This window comes from Lampetra planeri, chromosome 78, assembly GCF_965212315.1.
Source record: "Lampetra planeri chromosome 78, kcLamPlan1.2.h2, whole genome shotgun sequence".
Taxonomy (NCBI): Eukaryota; Metazoa; Chordata; class Hyperoartia; order Petromyzontiformes; family Petromyzontidae; genus Lampetra; species Lampetra planeri.
In genome coordinates this window covers 3848248-3854247 of record NC_136183.1, presented here as the reverse complement: position 1 = coordinate 3854247, position 6000 = coordinate 3848248, and positions in this window count along the sequence as shown.

The following is a 6000-nucleotide window of genomic DNA, read 5'->3' as shown; positions in this document are numbered from 1 at the left end:
TTGCGGGCTGAGGCCGGCAGAGCCCATCATTATTATCCAGGTGTAACCTCACATTACAAATGTAATGCATTGGGCCAGAGTGAATTTCTGTCACAAGCCGAGTTGAACAGGAAATGGTTCCAACTCCTGGTCACGCAGCTTTAGATGGGCCTGCCCAAAATCATAAAAATCCTCAACGAATGTGAGCAGAGGCAGAGACATCGAAATCAAGGAACCCAAAGCACCAAGCCTATTTAGGGTACCATAGGCCTGCTGTACTCGATCGACAGAAAATACAGCCGCCCCTTGAATATCGTAGGTTACGTTCTTGGAAAATGCCGCGCGACAGCTAAAAACGCGATATTCAATACTTAAGCCTTACCCAAGTAATGGCGTTAGGTAAACATCAACTAAAATTTACATCACAATTGAAATACGTACTGTATTCCAAATCAACTAAAAATTAAACAATTGAAATAAACATTGGGAAACCGTGTCTCATGCTTTTGGTTACAGATCTACCCAACACTTATGGTCACACATGCTGTCTGCTTCTACTCGACCTTGTCCGAAAAGTCCTCCCAAAACTCCACATCCACAAATGGATGTGATTTGTCTCGGGCTCCATTAGTGACCTGGAAGTCAAACCCTAGAGCCTTCACAGGTCACCTTCACGAATGGTGACGTTTCCCAGCTGCCATCTTTATTGGGTCCAAGCATCACAAACGATGGGCTTATGGAACTTCAAATTTCACACGTCAATCTCAGACTCTGCTCCTTGTAGACCTCCTTACACGTGTTTCAGTTTCAAGACAATTCAAAAGGCCTTCCAATTGTACATTAAGTGGTTTTTAATGTGTGTTCCCTGGCAGTTGTGAAGATTTGATTACTGTGTAAATGCATTCCAAGACAGTGCAGTCGTTAGATTCCGTGGAGGCGAGTTCTGCTCTTGGTGACATCACAAGCCAGAGAGAGGGGAAGGCCCTGACGTAACCCACTCGTTAATTTGAGGTGACGTCTTCAGAGGGAGCGTCTACATATTTAGGTAAACATGTGGTAAACAAGGTGGGATATCAATGCAGACAGATATATCTAAAGTTTTATTTAAGTAGAAGTTAAAATTCAATAAAACATAGGCTAGAATACAAATCTGTAACAAAAATCCACGATGCCTTCAAATGTGCTCTTTAAAGTACCTCCTTGCGAAAAAACAGATCGGCAGACATCTTTCATTCAACGTTCTCTACACGAAACAAAGGAATGTTTTACACAAACTGTAAATACCACGGCCTTTTAGGAATGCATGTGTAATGGGTTCCGGAGACACTTGTAGAGGTATCTTCTTTATTACAATACAACACTCCAACAGTCCTGACACTCTGTTACAGCCTAGGTACACAGCCTAGATACACTACTCTGGCTACGCTCTGGGCTCCTCCGGCTGCAATTACCCTAGGGGAGGCTAATTGACCCGACCCAGCCAAGGTGCGGGTCTGGACTCTGGCTTCCTCGGAACTCGCCCTTACAAGGACGTAGAGCCGGGAGTCCCAGAGTCCCACCACTGGCCCTCACAGCGTCCCGGCCCTTACAAGGACAAGCGGGACGAGGAGGTCCAGAGTCCTTGTGGGGGTCGCTAGCCCCCGAGATCCCTCCCTCGATAATACTAACGGCCGGACTAACATCATCAATCGCCCCCCCGCTGCTAAGCGAACCGCCGCTAGGCTCCTCACCCATGGTGTGGGAGCCGTCACCCGAGGATTCCCCTCCACCGCGGGTCCGCGTAGCAGGCATGGTTAACCACGTACGCGCACACCCACACACAGCTCTGCACGGCACTCACCCAACGCTGGCCGCTCACGTTACGATCGCGCACCTGGGGTACGCCGATTACGCACGCCGAGAGCTTACGCAAGTAACGAGCACACGCGAGCGGGGCACACGCCGACAACGACTCAAGCCGCCGCCGCCGTGCGCGCGAGACAAACCGTACAACAATGCGCAGCCGATTACGCGCTCGAGCGGCGGGGTCGGGGGTCAGGGGTCCACCACCGCGCCGCACTTTACGCAAGTAACGAGCACACGCAAGCGGGGCACACGCCGACACGACGACTCGTCCCCTCCCCCACTCGCGCGTGCACGTCAACACAAATATCGTACAAGGACGATTCTCCTCTCACACGGCTGCGTAGTCACGCCAACACACAAAAGTGCTCCCCCCGGGCGTTAACGCACACACCTCCGTACCCGCACAATCGTACAGAGACCACGGCCTTTATGCATAGAACGACCACACACTCGCGAATGCAGTGCACGCTAATACCACGTTCCAAAAACACCCAACAACACGGTTTTGTTACTACGCTCGAGATTTTATTAGCCCTTGCTAACCAACCGAGCCACCCGTGTGTGTGTGCGAGCCAGCAAGGCGCTTCTAACCCACTCTGGTGCCGTGTAGCCCTATTCTATGCTGCGCTCTCTGCCAAACCGCTTTCCTACTCGTCCTTACCCCGAACTAACCCTCTCCCCCGGATCCTACTCTCCGCTCTGAGGTGTTGTAAGGCGCGCAACACGATACCGTCTGTAGTCCTTGGTGACCTTGCGGCGCTCAGATCGTCCTGCAGACAATCTAGCGGCTCGCCCGATGACTCCTTCGTCGCTGACCCCGTGTCCAAACTCCAGAAGAAGAGAGTTCCCTACTGCCCCTGCGTTTTCTTTTAAACTATTTACATCAAAGGCTAGGCGCCCCCGTCCCGACCGCCTTGGTCTCTCGACCAATCCTGAGCCCAGGATTTCCCGCTCCCCTGCGATCCCGCCGGCCTTTGAACTTTCGACCAATCAGTCGTCCCGGGTCCTGATCCCAGCTATCTGCCTTGCTGACCCGTGTTTGTGTTTGTATGCGTTTCTAACTGCGGGGCTCTCTGAGCTCGCCGTGGTCGTGCGATCTCAAATCCGCCCACGGCGCCGCAGTGTTACTTGGCCTGGGAAGGGTCCTGTCCAATTCCCTGGCCCTGAGAAACCGTGGGGTAACCCCCCTAGGGGGCCCTCGGGTGAAAACTCAGGGTAGGTGACCCGACCACGAGGCCCTACGTGGGTGCGGGTGCGTGTTTATGTGGGGGGGGTGATGGGGGGCAGTGCGGCGGTGGAAGCCGGGCGGCTCCCTGGCTCGGCCGAGCGGCCCCGTCGCTGTGGCACCACATAGCCCCCCGGGGTGCCAGTCCCCGTCCCGGGTTGACTGGAGCACCTCGCCTGGGTTGCCCCCACGAGGTATCGCCGTGGGGTCCGCGGGATTCGCCCGGCCCTTGTGGCTGGCCTCGGGGGTGGCGGCTCCGTCTCCTGGGGCTCCGGCGGTGGTCTCTTCCTCCATTCCAACGGCTCCCCTCGGTCTCTGGCACTTGCGGGCTGGGGAACAAACTCAGAGGCGGTGGGGTTTAAGGGTCGCCGTCCTCGTCGCCCCCGGCCCCGCCCGGGGCCCCTCGGAGCCCGGGGCTCCGTGGGGCCCATATACTGCGCGAGGCCCCCGGGCACGGGGGGTGGGGGGACCCCGGGGTTTCGGGGTACTTGGACGGCGGGGCTCCCCCCCTCGGGGGCTGCTCGCCACGGCTTCAGTCGGCGGATGTTGACCACCATCTCCCGGCCCCTCTCTCCTCCCTGAATCAGCACCGTCCATGGTGAGATCTGCCGTCTCACAATCCAGGGTCCTCGCCAGTAGGTGGTCAGCTTCCCCACCTGTCCGGCACCGACGCGGGGAGTGTACAGCCACACCTCGGAGCCCGCAGTGTAGAAGGGGGGCTCCATACGGGGTCGGGCGCCCTGCTCTTGCCGCTGGTGCGCGGCCTCTCCGTTCGGGTAGGCTCGGCCCCTGGCCCCTCGCAGGGTCTCCAGCAAGTGCTCCACGGGGTGGCTCCCTTCCTCCCGTTGCGGCGGAGGGACACCGAACAGCAGATCTGCGGGCAGGCGAGACTCGCGACCAAACATCATTAGGAACAGGGTCTGTCCTGTAGATGTGTGAACGGCGGTGGTGTAGGCGAACAGGGCATAGGGGAGGTGTTCGTCCCAGTCCTGTTGATTCGCGGCCGCCATGCGTTTAAGCTTCCCGGCCAGAGTCTGGTTCATCCTCTCTACCATCCCGTTCGCCTGGGGGTGATATGCCGTGGTTCGGTCCTTCTGGATCCCGAACTCTCGGCACAGCGCCTGGAATAGTTCGGCCTCGAATTCACTACCCTGGTCGGTAATGACTCGTTCGGGGATCCCGCACTTAAGTACGTAGTTTTCCACGAAGGCCCGGGCCACTACGAGGGCTGTTTTATCCGGGATAGCCACCGCCACGGGGTAGCGGGTGAAGTACTCCACCGCTACAAGAATATATCGGTTGCCCCGGTGGGATCGTGGAAAGGGCCCCTGCAGGTCGATTCCGACCAACTGATTCGTCCGACTGACTCGGAACGGCCTCAGTGGTACCTGGTACCTCGCCGGCTTTTGCCCACACTGCTGACAGGCCCGGCAGCCCTGCACCCAGGCGGCCACATCTTGCGCCAATTTAGGCCAGAGATACTGGCGACGCAGAGTCTCCCGGGTGCGCCGTTCCCCATCATGGCCCCCGAGCGGGTGGTCGTGTACCAGTCGTAGTAGTTGGGGTCGCACATGGGCGGGAACGCAGATGCACCCAGGCTGCCCAGCGTCGGCCAGTTCCCTCACCACCCCGTTTTCCACACACAACCGGGCATACAAACCGCTCCAGGGCCCTGGTAGTGCATCCTCTTTCTCTCGCAGTGCCGCCTCCACCGCCGCCAGATCCGGATCTCGCTGCTGGGTCTGTCTCAGCTGCTCGTCGTTCAGGCCCGGGAAGGCGCAGCCGACGTCCTCCTGGATCCGTCCGATCGGGTCCCGAGCTGCGGGTCCCGCGCTTGCCGGGCGGTCGACGGGATCCTCGGTGCCACCTGCGAGGGTCTCTGTGGCGCACACTGCACTCTCTCTCGCTGGGGGGGGGTCAGTGGCCGCGGCCGCTCGGGGGTCCGTTGCCTGCCGGCAGCGTCCCCCCGTGAAACACGGGCAGGCCTCCTCCGCCCTCGTCTCGGCGAACACCGTGGGTCGCCTCGACAAGGCGTCCGCGTTTGCATGCGTCCGGCCAGCCCGATACTCGATTTGCAGGTTGTATTCCTGCAACTGCGCCAACCACCGGGCCATCTGCCCCCGCGGCTCCTTGAATGTAAGAAGGAACTGCAGAGCATAATGGTCAGTGCGTACGCGACATCTCCTGCCGTACAAATACGGCCGGAACTGTTTGCATGCGAAAATTACGGCGTACAACTCTTGGCGGGTCACGCAATAGTTCAGCTCGGCCCCACTCAAGGTCCGGCTGGCGTACGCGATGACTCGTTCCGTCCCCTCCTGTACCTGTGACAACACCGCGCCCAGCCCGCTGCTGCAGGCGTCGGTGTCCAAAATAAAATCGGTGGTAAAATCGGGGAAAGCGAGGGTGGGGGCGTGGGTGAGGTGATCTTTGAGAGTGGTGAAGGCCGTCTGGCAGGCCCCCGTCCACTGGTAGGGGTGCTTAGGGGAGGTGAGTTGGGTGAGAGGGCGTGCAATCTCGCTGAATCCCTTTACAAATCGACGATAATAGGTGGCGAGCCCCAAAAATGATCTGATCTCCGTCAGATTCCTTGGCCGTGGCCACTCCACTACGGCGCGTACCTTCTCCGGATCGGTGTGCACGCCTGCCTCGCTGACGCGATGCCCGAGGTACCCCACCTCGCGTTGTGCGATGTAACACTTACGTGGCTTGAGCTTGAGATGAGCCGCTCGCAGTCGCTGGAACACCTCTCGAAGCCTGGACCAATGCTCAGACAAAGATCTACTGAACACTATCACATCGTCCAAGTAAATCAGGCACTGTTCCCATTGCAAGCCCCGCATCACCAACTCCATCAGCCGCTGGAACGTCGCAGGCGCATTGGTGAGTCCGAACGGGAGTACTCGAAACTCGAATAGTCCCATCGGGGTGGTGAATGCGGTTTTCGGCCG